Source organism: Cavia porcellus, unplaced genomic scaffold (assembly GCF_034190915.1).
Source record: "Cavia porcellus strain 051 isolate PalLab524CR breed Dunkin Hartley unplaced genomic scaffold, mCavPor4.1 scaffold_15, whole genome shotgun sequence".
Taxonomy (NCBI): domain Eukaryota; kingdom Metazoa; phylum Chordata; class Mammalia; order Rodentia; family Caviidae; genus Cavia; species Cavia porcellus.
In genome coordinates this window covers 73,760,606-73,779,000 of record NW_026947498.1, presented here as the reverse complement: position 1 = coordinate 73,779,000, position 18,395 = coordinate 73,760,606, and the positions used below count along the sequence as shown (strand labels likewise).

The 18,395-nt window shown below is 48.7% G+C and overlaps 1 long non-coding RNA gene across 1 annotated transcript; it reads right to left on the bottom strand.

Moving 5' to 3' along the window:
* Positions 1–529: 529 nt before the first annotated feature.
* On the bottom strand, positions 530–16,030 carry LOC134470530 (uncharacterized). The gene is made up of 3 exons (XR_010039475.1): positions 15,821–16,030; positions 15,491–15,645; positions 530–660 (listed from the first exon to the last, which is right to left on the bottom strand). It is a non-coding gene; the product is annotated as an uncharacterized LOC134470530 (long non-coding RNA).
* Between the last annotated feature and the right edge of the window lie 2,365 nt (positions 16,031–18,395).

Genomic DNA, 18,395 nt, shown 5'->3' with positions numbered 1-18,395 from the left:
TTCTGTTTCTTCTGGTCTTGATGAGAGAGAGTATGTGTGTGTGTATGTGTGTGTGTGTGTGAGCGTGTGGCAAGTGCATGCATACTCACTATTTAGCACCTACTACTTTAGTGTCTGGGTCAGTGCAGGAATTCCCAGGACACTGCCAGACCATCCTTGGGGCTCGCACTACCATGAGGGTGGTACAAGCAGCCTGGTCCGTGGAGCTCACATTAATCCACATGGACCAAGTGCAACAGGCCTTGCAGGGGACAGTACAGAGCCCAAGTGAAGCAGGCGGTACAGGGTGGGGGGTATTCTAATAAAACACAGACCACAAACCAAAGCTGGCAAGCAGATTGTGGATGAGTTTTGCTGACCTTCCTTTCTGGTCTGAGAGCGGGTGCACACCATAGTACAGCTCAGGATGGGGCCATCCTTCTGCGCCTAAGCATCTCTTCGTTCACCTCCACGCTCACAAAATGAACACCAAGACTGGGCAATGGAAACCCAACTCCAGAACTGATGAAAAGAGACAAAAGAACAGAGGTAGGCATTGAAGCTCTGAGTTTTGTGGCTCCTGCAGCTCTTCCTGGTGCGGTTTCCTGTCTTGGTCCGAAGCAGGGATTTGTGGTGCAGGCGAGCGGCTGTGCCCTTGGTCTCTGTTCTTCAGGCTGTCACCTGTCAAAGAGGAACTAAGATGTAAAGGAGGCAGGAGAGCCGTGTTCGCCTCGGCCTCAGGTCGGCCTCGGCCCTGACTGGCCTCACTCTCTGGGTCTGCCCTCCTGACCCCCATCAGGCTCTCACATTCCGGTCCCAAGGTTTGGTTTCCTTCCCAGGTCTCTATTCCGCCTCCCTCCTGGGAAAGGATGAAGAATGCGGTTGGAGTGACATAGTGGTCAGGAGGATCCTGTTTGCAGACCCCCTTCTCCATGAGGGTGCTTAGCTTCCAGCTGTGATTGCCAGGGCTGTTAGGGCTGAGCAGATGCCACAGTCTGCGATCTCACTGCATCTGCGGTCCCCTCAACAACTCCAGAAGCTTCTGCCTTTCGTAAGGAAACAAATTACCAGGCAGCATTTGTCATTAGTGTTTTCTCTTTACTGATGGCCAAAATAACTTCCCTTATGCTTTGGGTAATGTAGTTTACTTTAAATTTTAGTCCAGGAAGCAAGCCCGCCATGCAAATTGGCGCCATATGCAGGTTGCTGGGGGGACAGCCAGATGCCAGCCTTTTCCCATGGGTCATGCCATTCACGGACTGCAGGGGAAGAGAACAGGAAGTCACCAAGAAGCAGGTCATCCCTGTGAATTGGCACCGTGCACGGGCTGCTGGAAGGAGAGCCAGATGCCAGCCCCTTCTGCCACGTGGGCTGGGAAACAAGAAGAGCCAGCCCCAGCCCCAGGCCCACCTGCCATAGGTGACTAGCTGATCCCAAGAAACAGGCTACAATGATAGCTATTGAATTAAAAAACAATTGAATGGGCGCAGTATGTAGTGTGTCACTGACTTTGCAGCCCTAGGGCCAGTATCTGATTATCTAATTCAGAGGATACCAATACACAATGTAGCATCTATGTATACCCCTGAAGGTGGTAGCCATTGTTGACTCCCCACTGTCTTGTTTTGAAGTCTTGTATCATTTTTGTTGTTTGTTGGGTTGGGTTATGTTCCATTTGATTTTATTGTATCCAGTGGCCTGGGCAGTGATTTCAAATATAACAAAAGATATTGTGGTAGCCATTCTTACTAATATCTTGTCTTAAGGTCCTTTATCACATTCGTTGTTTTGTTTTTATTAGTTCTGTTCTGTTCTGTTTTGTTTGATTCTTACTATGTCTGGAGGTATCTGCAGCTATTTTGAAGACAACAAGAGGCATTCTGGTAACCAGTGTTGATTTCCTATTGTTTTGAAGTCCTGTGACACTTACACTGATATATTTTGATTGCTTTGTTCTGTTCTATTTTGGTTGGTTTTATTCTCCGTAAAATAAAAATTTAAAAAATTAAAAATGAATTCCAGTCCTAACTTCCCGCTTTGTAGCCGTATCGATCTGACCAGGCAGCCAGGTGGCCTGCTCCAGCCCTCTCTTAGACAGAATCAGGATGAAGGCCCAGGTCTGGCCCTTGTCGATGCCCAGATGTCTCCCTCAGGCCCTGTGTCACTACCCATTGGTCCAGGTTTCCAGCAAGGCGGATGATAGGTGGACCAGACATTGATTGGAGAAACACTTCTGAAGGACAAAGCGGAGAGGGAGCAGGCCTGGGCAGGCAGAGCCTCTGGGCGCTTCTGGACACCTATAAAAGCAGAGCAGGAAAGGAAGGCTTGGACACAAAGAGCCCAGCCTGCAGCCCCGAGATAATTTTGGTTGCAGAAAAGACGGGCAGCTGTTCAGAAGCTGTCTCCTCAGTGAGAGCTGCGTCCTAGGAGCTCGGCCGTCAGGCTCCCTGGCACGGCATGCCACACGTCAGGGCTTCTCCTTGATCTCGGCTGAAACTAGGGGGCACAGACCCTGTAGCTCCACCGCAAGCTCATGGACATTTGTTCCCAGACCACCCCTGGGGCCTTGCAGCTCTACTCAGAATTTAAAGTGGGTCAGAAAGTATTGAACGTGGATATGATGAGGCTAGGTTTGGGCTCCAGCTCTGCGGTTCATGTAGGGCCTTGTACAGGTCATGCCCTTTCCTAGGAACACAGAGAGAACTCAGGCTTGCAGGGAAACATGCAAATTAGCAGATAATTAAATCGGTAGTACAGTGAATACAAGAACAATATGATCAGGATAGAGATAGACACTCCCTGTGGAACCTGGTATTCAGCATCCCTGTATTTCGTCTCCCACGAAGTAAAAGTAGGTCTCTATAATCAAGGAAGATGTTTTCAGAGCCTGGCAGCAACTCAAGGGGAGGCAGCTGCATGTGATCAGTGAGGGACACCAGCACGGAGGCTTCCCTCCGCGAGACTCACTATTGGAGACTGTCATCCCACCCGAAGGGACCTTGTGTGGACCCTGGTGGTGGTCTCTCGGGAGCCTCTCCGGCCCTGTAGACATCGAGAGACGCTGATAGAGACCTGCTTCCTCTTGTGCTAGGCACTCAGAGGTCTCTGCCTTCCTTATTGTGGGCTGGGGCAGAAAGAGCCAGGCTGAGGTCCACCTTTCTCAGAATATCATGGACTGTGGGGCCACGAAGGTGGAAATCAGCGTGCTTGAGGCCGGCAGCTTGAGGATGAGAAAGAGTCCTCCACTGAGGGGGTCACCTGCAGTACGGGGCTGAGGCAGTGACAGTGGGTTGACTTACTGACTTCTGAACTACAGGTTGTCTTTTCCTGATTCTCTATCTACTTGGTCATTGTTTTTATTAGATGCCAGGCACTGTAAGTTTTGCTTCCCCAGATGCCTCTGCAACACTAAATACTCCTGAGCCTCATTCCAGGACACAGTTGAACTACTTGAAAACAAGTCTAAGTTTTGAGTCTTGCTTTTAATTTTTGGGGGGAAGGTCTAGAAGAAGGCTGAGGACTATTTCCTTGTTGAATCAAGCCCTTGCTTTCTACCATTCTAATGAGTGCGAGGTAAATTACGAGTTTTCCAGTCTGGCTAGAGGGAAGGAGTTGTGTTCAGAGTTTGCGGCTCTGTGTGAGGTCTCGTCCTTTCAAATGAATGTTCCCCATGTTCTGGTATTTTCCTCATGCATGCTAATAATATTCTCAAGATGCAAAAGAGACTCTCTGCCCATCTCCAGGGTTTTTCCCCTCCATGCAGAATTTCAGTCTGAAAGGTCTAGCTGCCTTAGTCTCCCTGGACTCTCAGCTCCATGTGCTCCATGGACTTCATCAAGCTCTGCTGGGGTCCCTCATCTCTCAGCAAGCCCGATAACTCAAAGTGCTGTGCTGGGTCCCTTCGGGATTGCTGATCCTCATTGCCTGGCGGCCAGATTCTTTAAAATTAATTTTTACCTAGTTTGTGTGACTTTAAGATGTTTATTCAGACAGGAGAGCTTATTAGCTAGGGCTCTGCAAAGAAGGAGAACCATTTGTATGTGTGTATGCCTCCTGTGAAATTTCTTATGCAGTGTTTTTTGTAAGAAAACATTTTGTGTAAGAATTTAGCTCCATGGTTATGGAAGCCGAGAAGTCCTGCACTCTTCTATCTGCAAGCTGGAGACTCAGGAGATTAGGAGTGCAAATTTCAGTCTGATCTCAAGTCCTGAAATTAGGGGCACTGGTATTTAAATTCTAGTCCAAGGACAGGAGAAAAGCAATGTCTCAGCTCAGGCAGCCCGGCAGAGAGAGATGACCTTAACCTTTCTGTACCTTTTGATCTAATTTTGGCCCTCATTGGGCTGGTTGGGTGAGGCCCGTTCACATTGCAGAGAGCAATTGGCTTACATACCCTACCAGTTTAAATGCTAAGCTGCCCTAGAAACACTCCTCCAGATGTTTGAGAAGTAATGTTTAACCAGATATCCAGCCCCAGTCATGTTGACTCATAACATTAAGCATCACAAGTCTATCCTTGTCAACTTGGCATCTCCACGATGCTCTGTATACTTAATTTCCTAATAAAGACAATAAGAAGGTCATGATTCTGCCATACACAACTCTCTTGCATACAACAAATATATGCACTAGAACAGAAAATAAAATCCAGAAAAAAAGTGAAATCCTTAATATCTATAGTACTTAAATATTGTACTTAAATATTGCAGTGTCAAGTTAACATGACTAAAAACCATGACATAAAGTCAAGACATTTATGTTGCATAAGAAAATAAAAGAGGGACGAAGACAAATATATTTAAAAATAAGGAAGAAATACTTGTAACAGTTTCGGTACTTGTTTGTAGCTGGTCTGTGGTCATGGGTGCTATTTATAATCACCTTCTTCAGTTACCCACGCTGCATTCCCTTTACCTTCCAAACATGCCATAATTGGGCATGGTTCTTTACCTGGTGGGGTGATCAGAATCTTCATTCCTGAAGAATTTGGGCCATTAGTGATCCTGCCTTGACTGACTGTAGTTGTCACTGATCTTATCACAGAGCAAGGTGGTACTAAGGGCTGCCTGAAGGGATCTGCTGTATTCCACACATACTCTGTGGATGCCAGTCCAGTTTCCCCTGGCAGTTGGACCAATCACTTAGCCATCACAGTAACTCCTTTCTTTGCCTGTTGATTTAGAGGCATGGAAACCCCCAAGTAACTGGATATAGTCTTAACTTCTACTTCAATGGAATCATTGTCACATCTCCTAATAGAAACGTTTGTCCCTGTGGAACCAAGACCTCTAGGCTCGCGGAGTGTACAGTCATATGTAAGGAAGCAAAGCTTTAATTACCCCTGAGGTAATGGCATGGAGCTCCCATTTTCTTTTCTTTCTTTATTTCATTTATTTATTTACTTAGAGTCTTGCTATGTTGGACAGGCTGGTCCTCAACTCACAATGTAGTCCAGGCTGGCCTTCAATTCACAGCGACTCAGCCTCACCCTCCCAAGTGCTGGGATTACAGGCATCTGCCAGCACATCCGATTCCATTTTTAATTCCGGGGCAATGGATCCTGGCTATAGGAGAAATAGCACTGTACATAGGATGCTAATTCAGAGCCTGTACAACCTTCCAGAGAAACTTGCCCACCCTTATAAAGTATTGTCACCTAGCTGTGGCTATCATGGCATTTTATTTTATTTTATTTTTGTCCCTTTTTTTGATACTAGGAATCAAACTCATGACCTCGCTCTCATCAGGCAGGCACTTAAGCCACTGAGCCAAGTCCCCAGCTCTGTTTTTGTCTCTTTGAGACAAAGTCTCACTATGCAGTGTAGACTGAACTTGAACTCACTTTGTTGCCCAGGATGGCCTCAAACTCACGGTAATGCTCTTACCTCAGCTCCTGAGTGCGGAGATTACAGGTACGAGCCACCACGCCCAGCAATAATAACATCTTAAAAGGACATCTTACTATTCAATCTTTAAAAGACCTTCCTAAGATTCTTTGAAGACTGGTGCTTTAGAATAGTGGTGAGCATGGTTAAGACCAGTGAATTCCCTGAGCAAAAGCCCATTCTAAAGCGCTTTGCTGTGCAGTCGGTTCCTTGAATAAAAGCAGTGCATATGGAATACCCTGGTCGTGGCTCAGGCATTCCGTAAGTCCATGGACAGTAATAACTTCAGCAGAATCAACTCAACAGGGAAGGCAAATCTATATCTGGAAAGTCTACCCCTGCAGGGACGGAATGCCGCTCCCCCTTGATGAAATTAGTACAGTGGAATCAACCTGCCTCCAGGTGGCTGATGATCTCAGGGAATGAGGTCACGCCAGGAGCTTAGTGTTGGTCTTGGCTTCTTTGTGGTGGCTGTAGGCAGACCGGCCTCGGTGACTGGAAGTCTGTGTTGCTAACCCAAGCACAGAGTTCATCTGGGCTGCCATGGCCACTTTGTTCTTGAACTCACTGGACAGTGACAGAGATGGTGGGTAACCACAGAGCCATCCTGTCCACTTGGTTACAATCCGCCTCTGCTATGCTGAGACCGTGTTTTAATGGTCGTTCACACGGAGCACAAATATCTTCATACTTTCCCCCAGTAGAAAGTCTGTGCACATACTTCCCCACGTCTGTTACCATTCTCCCACATTCTAGGTGCCTGACTCGCCGTTGCTGCAGCCCATGAACCAGTATGTGATCGCATCTGCTCACTTACCTTCCAAGCAAAGCACACAGCCAGGTGTTCTATGCAGAGTTCTGTCCAGGGCGGATTTCCCTTTACCACCGCTCTTCATGGATGCACCAGGACGGGCCTGCACGGCCACAGCAGTTCCCTTTTGCGTGATGCCCCCATGTCATGCAGAACTGTCCATAAGCCAGGCCAGGGCTTCTGTCAACTGCTGACAAGAGGCCTCTCCATGAAGCCATATACATGGGCAGTAAGGAGAAGACAGTGTAACAGTCATGGGGCCACGATAATTCAGGCCACTTCTCTATTCCTTGTCTGCCTCCGTGTCTTGCTCAAGCCCAGTCACACATGGAGTGCTCCTGTGCACATCCGCTTCATGGTTAGTGGATCGGATAACACCGTTTCACGACAGACAGCTCAGGTCTTACGGTAGTCGTGGCCAATGATTAAGTATCCGTCCCTGCACTGGCCCAGTGTCAGGTAGAGAGTGATTTCTTGGAAGTGAAATGTGACAATAGTGATGGTCAGTGAGGTCAAAGGCCCTTGACTTGTGTTTGATTTATTTCCTGTCTTCTGAAGGTAAATGTTTATCATTAAGTCTTGAGTAGGTGTTACTCACTAGCATAGTCAGTGCAATGGATGAGCTTGATAGCTTGTGCAAGGAAAAGGTAATGGGATCTCAATAAATAAATTATGACACAGGACTGAAGAGCTGATGTAGCATGGAGGTGTGACAGTGCAGATGTGTTTCTGGCTTTGCAAAGTGAAAGAAAACTGCTTCTAGTGGGTCCTTGATAGAGATGGGAGAGAAGGCATTTTTCAGCTCAGTGAGTATAGGCCAGTTACCAATGGGGGTTCTAATTTTCTTAAGCAATGAAACCGTATCTGGTAAAGCAGCTGCAGCTGGAATCAGCACCTGCTCGAGCCTCTGGTGACCCACTGCCTTTCTCCACGGCCCACCTGTCTCGGCACAGGCTAATCTGCAAACTGAGTGGGGACGTGGTGGGAGTCACCACTCCGCATCCTTCGGGTGCTGGGAGCAGCGTTGCTCCCTGCGGCCCTCCAGGAATGCTGTCCTGCCTTTGGGTTACTGTTTACTGAGCTAGAGACAGTTCTAGGGGCTTTGCTTGGCCTTTCTCCATGTGATAACCCCCATTCCACACCAGGGAGCCAGTGTAAGTATTCTAACAGCTGCTGATGGTAATTTCCCTTTCCCAGGACACAGTCAGCCTGGAATCAGGCCACATGAGGGTCTTTTCGGGGTAGAAAGAGTAACTACAAGTTTTTTAGCGTATTGGAGTCTGTTATGGTTGAGATCTAGAATGTCCTCCAAAAGACTCGTGCTCAGAGGTGGGGCTTTTACAAGGTGACGGGCTTTATGATTCAGGATAGACTTGTTTATTTGAGCTGGGAAACTTTTTGCTTATATTGATCAAATAAGAATTTGGCAGGCTTCTATCTATTTCAGTTCTGCAAACTCCATGATCAATTACCCAAACTCTCTCTCTCGCTCGCTCTGTCTCTTCCTCTCTCTTACACACACACACACACACACACACACACACACACACACACACACTGCAGGACATGGGTCAAGCAGAAGACATGGCAGGTTGGTTATATGAAGACAGCTGAAACCCAGGCCTACAACTTGCCTGTGTGACTTGGAACAAAGCACTCTCCGTCTTTGGGCTCCTTTGCTTTCCTGACCAGATGGCCTTAAAAGACCTTTTCCTGTTAGGATACTGGGTGGCTGTTTTGTCATTGTTTATTTCGCAAGAGGGTCTTGCTATATAGTTCAGGCTGGCCTTGAATTCACTATGTTGCCCAGGTTGGCCTTGAGCTCGTGGTGACCCTCCTACCTCCGTGGCTGTTTTAAACTGACGTTGCATTGCTTGTTCTGCTGTTTTCATTTCTCCTCCCCTGTGTCCTGGGGTTGGGAAAGTGAGAGCTTTCCCAGTGCTCTCTGTGACACCAGGTGGAATGACGTTCCTCTTCTGGCCTGCTTTTCTGGGTTGGGGAGTCCTGGTACTGCAAAGAATTTATAATTCTGAAGGAACTTTTCCTGCCAGTCTGAAGAGAGCAAGGAGAACTGACTGGGCCAGGCTGGCCCCGTGCGCAGGTGAACGCAGGTGCAGATCTGAGCCCACGCACCCTGCAGCGCATCGGCTGGTGCTTCTCCTGCTCCTTTCAAAGCTTCCGCGAGCTCCTCCTTGCTCCTCCTGATGAGAAAACACAGCTTGTCCTGGTGTGCAGATTTCCCTGCCAGTCTTCCACGTGCGCACAGCCCCTGCTGGTAGCCCTGGCAAAAGATGACAGCTGGACCCAGCAGTGGCAGAACAGGCAGCAGGTGAAGGAAGTCCTGGGGCACAGCCGACACTTCTAATTCAGGAGGCGGAGGGGCGCACAACACGACACAAGCCCGGGGTATTTATCTGAGAAAAGTCTTAGGGAGGCTGGTCTGTTTGAGCGATGATAGCTGGTCCATATCACTGGGCTTGAAAGATGTGCCAGGCAGTGTTAAGTGTATTACATGCTTTATTCTTTCTAAAATAATTCTCCCAGGCTCCATTTTGCAGATGTGGCAACTGACGCAGGTGTTCCCTGCCTGTGATGGCTGCACTGGTTGCACTGCCCCACTGGACCCTCTGCAGAGCAAGAACTGCACCGGGGGCAGCGGAGGCGCCCGATGCCTGCTCCCGAGGCTGGATGACCCCTCTAGTGCAGACGCTGTGTCCTCTCATCCCGGAGGGTACAGAGCTCAAGAAATCATTGCTGAGAATTCTCCAGGAAAAAGAAGTCTTGCATCAGAGCAGAGCTGTGTGAGACGGGGCTCCTGGCGGCCAGGTGTAGGAGGGTCTCTTCACATCTCCCATCCTGCCCAGCCCCCGGGCGCACCCACCTCCTCTATGCCCTTTCTCTACCACCCTTCAGTGGACAGAGCCAGCTCTTTTACCCATGGGGAGTACGATGCAGGGAAAGTTCAGTGGATCAGGATTCAAAATACCAGGTCCCTCTTTGTCCAGTCACATGCTTTGTCATGAGATGCTATTTACCTTCCTAAGAATCAGATTTTCTGATCCTTTAAATGAGGAGAGTGGAGTCCTGGCTTTTAGGGGCTCTCTGTCAGTGTAAATGTTTGGAGATGCTTCACTTTGAATCAGTTTGATATCTTCTAAGCTCTTCTGCTGGCCATAAGCCTGTGCTCCTGGTGGCCCCAGTGCTTCCATAGGAGCAGAAACATAGCTGTATCTCATCTCATGGAAGTTTTCTGGGTGAGCATCATGCCTGGTGACAGTGAGTCTCGTTTTAGGAAAGTACCTTGAATTCCTTATCAGGCTGTGAGCCGCCAAAGAATAGAAGGTTCCCTGCCTTAGAACCCAGAGCTGACTGAGAAAGCTGATAAAGCTTCTCATAAGACATTAAAAAGGAAACGATTGAAAGGCTGGGGATGTAACGCAGTGGATAGAGCCTGTCTGGAAAGTGCAAGGTCATGAATTTGAGCTCCGGTACCCCCTCACACCCCAAAAGGCACACCAGTGTGAAGAGAAAAGACTGCACATCCCTCGGCTGCAGTCTCCTGCAGTTCACTGGTGATTTCTGCACCAGACGCTCAGTCCGTTCCCCCAGCTGTGCTGCCTCTTGGCAGCCAACAGCAGCTTCACTTTGGTTATCCAGCAAGTGCGCTGCCCAGCCGGTGAATCGGACCACGAAGCCGAAAGTGAGGATGGAAATCAGTCACGGCTGTACTTCTGCAACTGTCAGCCAAGTTAAAGACCACCCCGTCCCTAAATGCTCCCACTGCTGCATTCCAGACCCTCTGCAATATTCTCCCTTGCTCAGAAAACTAATCTGCTTCAGGTTTGATACGTTAGGACGTGGCCCCTTCCTCACCCATGAGAAGGTGCTGCCACGAGGCCAGCCACCTTGTAGACCTCATTTGGGGTCATATTTGCTTTTCCTGCCAGAGTTCTGCTCATGAGAGGTGCCCAAGGAATAGCCGTGGAACAACTCTCTGTTCTCTGAGCCCTGTAACTTGTGCTGGAGCTGAGACAAGGGCCCAGACCTCAGTGTGCTGTGATGTTGCTGCTGAGGTCCAGGCTCTGCCGGTCAGGGCCTTTCAATGCCTTATCCTGCCCACACCAAAGAGGAGTGCGTGAAGGTACAGAAACAAGTCAATCAACATGTTGGCTGGAAGAGGCCTTGACACTAGCTGAGAGAATCAAAGTCCATAAGACGGCTTGGTGGCGTAGGGTGCAGGGTTGATGCAGTAAGTCTATAATGGATTGGTACTGGCGGTCAGGTTAAACACCAGCTGTCCTCTATCAGCGTGGTGCTGAGTGTGGATGGCCCACCTGAGGACTGCTGCCAGCATAAAAAGGAGGCCTGGAGAGGAAGAGTAGCATTGTAGGTTCTCCTAAGTGTTGCTGTTTGGAGCTGTTGGTTTTCCTGGAGGAGCTCATCATGCTGGCCTCCCTGATAGGAACTCAGCTGTCACCAGAGGAGCTCAAGACCTTTTTGCTGAGAATGGCTGTGGTTCACTTTGGGGAGCTTTGGTCCTTACTTTGAGCATTGTTTCCTGGCTCTGGCAGGGATTATGTGTGCTGTTTAATCTCCAGGAGAAGCTTGTCACGCTGGCTTCCTGATATGAACTGGGCTGTTCTCATCATCAGAGGAGCTTGGGACCGCACTGTCACTGACGGTGGCTGTGGTCCTTACAGGGTCTCCCTGGTCCTTTGACTTTGAGCTTTGCTTCTTGGTTCCAGTACAGAACCCTTGGCCTGCTGGCACAGCTCCTTCACCCCGCTGGCATAGACTTTGCCGACCTTTGGGCCTTCCCAGCACAGATCTGTGGGCTGGACTTGCGTGGCTCAGTGTTGTGGGCTGTAGGTTTTCAGCTGAACTCATGCAGGTGATTGCCGTGGGATCCAGGCCCTCAGCTGAACTTCATGGGTCTTCAGTGTGTGGACAGATTTCCTGCCCTTGCTTTGTGCTTGACTCCTTGGGTGATCATTATAAATAATCCTATCAATTATGTGTCCGGTACATAATTGTTGTTCTTACAACACCTGACTACAACAAAGAGCAAGCTTGAAAAGCTCAACACAGTCTGTGTGACAGTTAACTTAATTGTCAACTCCACTGGATGAAGACACTGTTGAGCAGGTGGATCATAGGGTACATACTTAGCATTGAATTAAGCCGCTGAAGTTCACAGGTGAGTGTGCTGCTACAAAGGGCCCCAGAGGAGGTGGGTCACTGGGCACATGTCTTTGGAGGGCATCTGTCTCTTCGGTGTTCTTCCTCTGTGCTCTGCTTCCTGGCCACCAAGAAGTGAGCAGCCTTGCCCTAAGACCTCTGAGTTAGTTTCATGACTGGTATTTTAGTGATGCAGAGAGATGATTGGATTGCATGAGGTCCACACATCAGCCCCTGAGCTGAGATTTGAAGACACATCTAGCTGACTTCAAAGCTGATGCTCTTTCTAGGTTGAAAATGTCAACATAAGCGGTGTTTAGTGAGTGTCTTGGATAATATCTAATTTTAGGCCGCTTGGCCAGAGCAGAGGGAGTTCCCCTGTTTTCTGCCGTGGTTACATAGCCAGGGTCACTCTTATGACAAAGCTCTATGTGACCAAACTTTAATCAAGTTTCTCCTGACCTCGCAGTTTAATGAGAACCCCCATACCCTTGAGATCTGATCAGGTTTCTGACCCCTCACATTAGGGATCCGAGCACCCTGTGCTGCCTTTAGCAGCAGAATCCACCCCGGCCCTCAGGTTTGCTCAGACTAATTTTCCATTCACTGACCCCTAAACTTGCCTCTTGGCTGTAAATTTCCACTTTTCCCGGCCAAGTTCTAAAGTTTAAGGTTTTTCTAGGAGTTCTGGTTTTTCTTTTCCCTCTGCAACAGTTCCCACACAAAATCTGCCTTTACTAGTCTACTAGCAGTTTCCGTTTTCCTTTGGCACTTGTTTTTGGAGGGCGCTGTCAAGCCGCGGTGTTTCTGAATGAGTAGTCAGCCAGGCAGAGTGGAGAAGCGGGGCAGAGTTGAGGCACGCTGGCTGCGGAAATGGAGCCCGAGAGACGGAAGAGCTGCTGTCCCCTCACCTGTCCGACTGCAGGGTTCGGGAACGGGGAGGGAAGAAGCAGACAGATCCGGCAACCCTGACACTGGCCAGGACGGTGCTCACAGTGCAGGAGTGGACAGGAACTTCCTTGAGCTTCATTTTAAAGACAAAGTCAAAGTTAAGGAACTGGCTCTTTCCTGCATGCTCCGTGTGCTTCTGAGACTTTTGCTGAGGGACAGTTCCTGTCCTCCTGGGGCTGGGGGCTGGGAAGAAGGTATGTGGCTGCTCACTGTGGCCCTGGGGCCCGTTCTGCTGCTCAGAGACATCTCAAAGATGCAGGTTTTTCTCATGTGTGCAAGCAGAGGGCTTAGCCTCCACCTGAGGCATGCTTTCTATCACCTTAGGCTGATTTTATCTGGAAACACAGCATCAGCCTTGAGTGGCAGGACTTGAGTGTGCTAGAAAGTCACTTGGCTGTTTGGTGCAAAGTTGTGATTTCAACTGATCAAACAGTGCACCCATGTGTACCAGGTAGAGATCCAGATGCCGTGTGGTTCAAAACATAAACACACAGTGTCTGATCCCTGGAAGTTCATGATCCTGTTTGGGGGAAAGACTCATAATCAACTGAAAAGAAGAGTAAGTTTGGCAGTGACATGAGATTTGGAGAGGAAGGAGGCAGACGGGGAGGATCCCAGCAATGCCAAGAAGCAAAAGAGAATCTCCCAAATCCAGAGGGGTTAGAAGATGAGCCAAGAGGGATTTCTGAGGAACAAGTGGCCTATATTTAATGTCCCCTGTCATCCAGGTGGGACAAGTGCTTGAAAACCTAACTATGGGAGAGGTCAGGGGTCACTTTTCTGGTTGGAGGAGAAAAGGGAGCATCAATAATATGGGGCACCTAAGCGTATCTGCACTTTAATTCTCTATTCTTTCCCCTCTGATGCCTCCTACTCCTCCTCCTCCTCCTCCTGCTCTTCCTCCTCCTGTTCCTCCTTTGTCTTTTTGAGACAGGGCTTCACTATGCTGCTCAGGCTGGCCTAGAACTCACTTTGTAGCCCAGGCTGGCCTTGAACTCACAGAGCTCTTCCTGCTTCAGCCTCCCAAGTGCTGGGATTACAGGCGTGCACCACCACACTCGGCCCCAAGTCTGCCTTTCGAACAGAATTCTGATTCATTTGCTAGTCCATCCTTGTCATGGGTATTCCCTTCATTACATGACGTAAATCATAGTCACTCTGCCAGAAATCAGTTTTGGCATGATTTGTTCTAGGAGTTCTTGGATGAGTTTCCTTATTGGAAAAGAAGATAGATATGAGGATGGAACCTTTATCTTTTTCTGGATGTATTGTGTCCGAGTGTGATGTCACCATGTAGGCCATGCTACCATAACAGGAGTCTGAAGGCAAAGTTTCAGAATAAAGATAGAGGCCAAAGCTGGAGAAAATCTACATCCTTTAGATGACGTCAAGAGGCTGAATTAGCTCACCTGGCTCTGGTCTTCTAGTGGTAAATAATGTCTCCCTTCACAGAGGAAGAAATACAAATGACCATCAAATATATGAAAAACTCCTCAGCATCTCTGGCCATCAGAGAAGTGCAAATTAAACCAATGCTGAGATTCCGTATTACTTCAGAAAGTACAGCAGTCATTAAGAAATCAAACAGTAACAAATGCTGGTGAGGCTGTGGGGGAAATGGAACTCTTCTCCGCTGTTAGTGTAAACTGGTACAACCATTATGAAAGCAATGTGGGGATTTCCCAAAGAACTAAATTAGGGATTCCATATGACCCAGTATCACCCCGCTAGGTACCTCCCAAAGATCACAGCACACCAATACGTGCATACCAATGTGTCTAGCAGCGCATTTGTAACAGCTAATACACCCACCAACAGAGGACTGGATAAAGAAAATGTATCTGTATATGACGAATACTACTCTGTTATACAGAATGACAGATTCCAGACATTTGTAGGAAAATGGATTTTCCTAGAAAATATATCAAATGAAATTAATCAGACACACAAGCATAGAGACTGTATGTATCTCTCGTGAGTGGGTAAAAGAGCAAACGAAGGGAACAATGTGGATGCATGGAAAAGAACAAGGAAAGGTGAGTCTCTTGCAGTGGGGAAGCGGTCCAGAGGGGTGAGGAGGACGGAGAGAAGAAAGGAGGAGACTAGAGCCATGCCGGGCAGCCAGCCCCCGGGGAGTGGCCCGGCCGCTTCTGCAGTGCTCAGTGCATGAATGCAGACACCATATACTGTAACGTGAGCTGAGGTTAATAAGGACAACGAGCATGAAAGATGGGCGGGGAACTGGAGGAGGAAGGGTGGGGCGGAAGGGGATGAGGCTCAAACATGGCACAGCTGTGGCGTGTGCATCTCACGCCCGCAATGATCGTGAACTGCACAAACAGCAAGCATGTACTCATCAAATAAAACATTCAAAGAAATGTATGTCTCCACTGTCACTCTGTGAATGGATTGTCTATAACTTGCCGCTGGTAGCAGTGTACCTGAAGTGAGGAAATGGAGGCGGTTCAAGGATGTCACATGCCAGGGACTTTCCAGTATGACACTCTCCAGAGAACCAGTCATTCCTGGTGGGACCGACCCGCACCATCTCGTGCCCCTCAGTCCCTTCTTATCTTGTGTTTGGACAGAGGCAATCAATGTGCAGTTTCTCTACATTAGGCGGATCCTCCCCACTGCTGACCCAGCACCGTTAATCCTCAGTACAGGCGAGTCTGGGGCTACTCACCTGGAGGCCTCGCCACACAAAGCTGCCCGGGGAAAGCTGCTCGGTCACTGGCCTGCACCGCCGGGCAGGCTGCCCGCTCCCGAGACCGTAGTCAGAGCCTGCGCTGCTCGTGGGAATGCTGTCACTCCTGGCACCTCGGGGCAGCGCGGGGTCGGCTGTGTGAGAAACAGCACCTGTGCTCTCTCAGCGACTTGGAGCTTGGCTTCTGGCTGACCCACGTGGCCTGTGTGTAATGTCAGGCCACCCGCCCCAAGTTTGCTTTTTATACTTAATTTAAATCCATCAAACATTGTTAAAACATGTGATGGGAAAAGCAGACATCGCACTTACTCAGAGAAGTGTCTGGGTGCTCAGCGCTGCTCCTCGAGAAGTCCTGTCCGCCAGCACAGTGTTTGGCTCTCCTCAGAACCTCCCCGAGCCCTGACCTGGATGAGAATCCCCATGAACGCAACGATTGCACTGCAATCTCAAACACTCTTAAAGGCAGCCAGGACTATTCACAGTCGCCATGTGTGAATACGGTAACACCCCAGCGGGACTGTGGGCCATCACCGTAATTACCCACATTAGTGTATTAACACTTAAACAGTTTTCAGTAGTGCAGGGTGTTTGGGAAATTAAAAACCAAGGTTACTCTTAATTCCTCCAGCTAGCACATCAGTGAATTAGTTTCCTCCGGGGCCTTGCTATTCCAGGTGGCCCCCCACAGCCGCAGTTGGGTGCTGCAGTCCCAGCACACGTGCATCTTGTCTCCTAACTTGTTTTACATTATTAGTACCAGCTGTTAGGTTAGAGAACTTTGAACGTGCTGCCGTATTGCTTTTATAATGATTCTAATGTTCATAAAAGAAGATCAACAAGTTTATGGAGTAATTTAACTTTGTGCAAAACACTGGTGGTAGTTTGGGGAACTGTTGTTGCTCTCCTGCCTCTTTTTTTTTTTTTTTTCTCACTATCCAGCCCTGCTGGGACAAGGATTCAAGAACTAAAGAGCCCATCCCCTGTCTAGGGACAGATCCTGTCACTCTAAACTGGTCGCTCACGCTAAGCACAGTCGTCCTAATCCCCAACCAGAGGTTGATTTGGCCACCTCTAGCTAGTCTGGGAAGGGCCGTGTGGGTGTGTGTGGAGAGCTTGTGGGAAAAGCTCCATGCTGGTTAACACACACACACACACACACACACACACACACACACACTTCCTTTCCTCCCACTGGTTACTATCGTATCCACACATGGCGACTGTCAATAAAGCAGGTAAATACCATGCCGCCGAACCCACTTTTGCCTGTCTCCCTTTGGAAATACAGACTGTTTTGAGATGTGACTCTATAGCATATTATTAGGAGAATCTCTTTCTCCTAGTATTTAAGGTGCTCAGTCCTGGAATTATTTCCTGCATAACACCATTTCTCATCTTAGCAGAAGTTCTTCCTAACCCTGAAATCTTACCAAGAAGGTCTTTTTTTTTGGTGGAGAGGGATACTAGCGATTGAACACAGGACTTCTGTGCTGAGTTATATCCCAGTCCTTTGTAATTTTGAGACAGGTCTTGCTAAATTGCTAAGCCCTGACTGGGTTCAAATTTGCAGTTCTCCTGCCTCAGCCTCCTGGGGTGCTGGAATTACAGGGGTACACTGTCATGCACAGCACTAATGTGTCGGTGTCGCTCCCGGCCGGCAGGAAAAACACACGACAGATTCTGACGGTGTGCAACCTTGCCTTTATTTGTCTCCGCGTGGGCCCCTCGAGGCCTCCGCTCTGCCACCAGCCCTTTCTTGCCGGTGGACTTTCTCTATCTCTCTCTGTGCTTCTCTCTCGTAGCGGGAGAGGCATTCACTTTTATAGGGTAACAGTGGCCAATCAGTTCAAAGCGCGCGATGCAGGCTGACTGGCTAACATCAGTTGTTGCTAGGCAGACTATTCTATTGCGCGGGCTGCTTACGTCGCCAGGGCAATCAGGGGGCAGGAAGCAGGCGCCAACTTGGCTCACTCGATGGGAGGGGTAATCTAGCTCAGGCTTTGTTCTTTCTTACAGGCCTCACGTCCGCCAAGTAAGGCGACCGGGCTCGGCCGCGGCTCCCAACACTAATGTCCTTCTTATTGCTGACATGAAAAAATGGGATATAAATGAGGTCCACAGAGTTCTATCCTCTGGAGTCACAAGTGAGTCAGTCAGCAAAGCCAGGCTGACCAGTGTGACTGAGATCCAGGGACGGGGAGCATGTGGAACTCTCTCAGATGCCCTCCTGCCGCCGTCAGCTGAGAGTCCTGGGTTTCCTCAGGTAGGGAAGCTCCCTGAAGACTGAGGCCCTGGGTTTGAACTTCTGTCTTTCTTTGGTGAAGGTCACTTTGTGATGTGCTGTTCACACTGTGTGTAAATGCTTGCAGGGATATAGAATTAATTGAGCTGCGGTTAGGTACCTAATCTAAAATGATACAAGACATTAAAGAGATTAAAACAGCAAGATATAAAGCTTAATACAGGCACGAGGGAGTCATCGCAACAGCCCCTGTGCTGTTCTCTGAGGACAAAAGGTGTAATTTGAGCTTACATGTATTCTAACAGGAGAGTGTTGGGCAGCTGACGTAGATTGCTCAGTATGATGAGGCTAAAGGGAATAGGGTCATTTTTGGCATGCATGGGCTTTGGCAAAGGTGGTTGGGAAGAAGAAACCACAGGGGTCTCTGGGGAGAAGGAGCTAGGTACCATTATGACTTAGCTTTGGACTGTCGCCATGGTGACTGGGCAAGTCTCGAATGGGGAACCTATCAAGAATAACAAGACTTAGGTTAAGATTCTATTACTTCTGGATCTGTCTTAGCTAATTGCTTTTGGAATCCTCAACTCTTTCTGATTTCTGTTTCATGACTATGGGTCACCTACTACGTGTTATTGTCTGTAA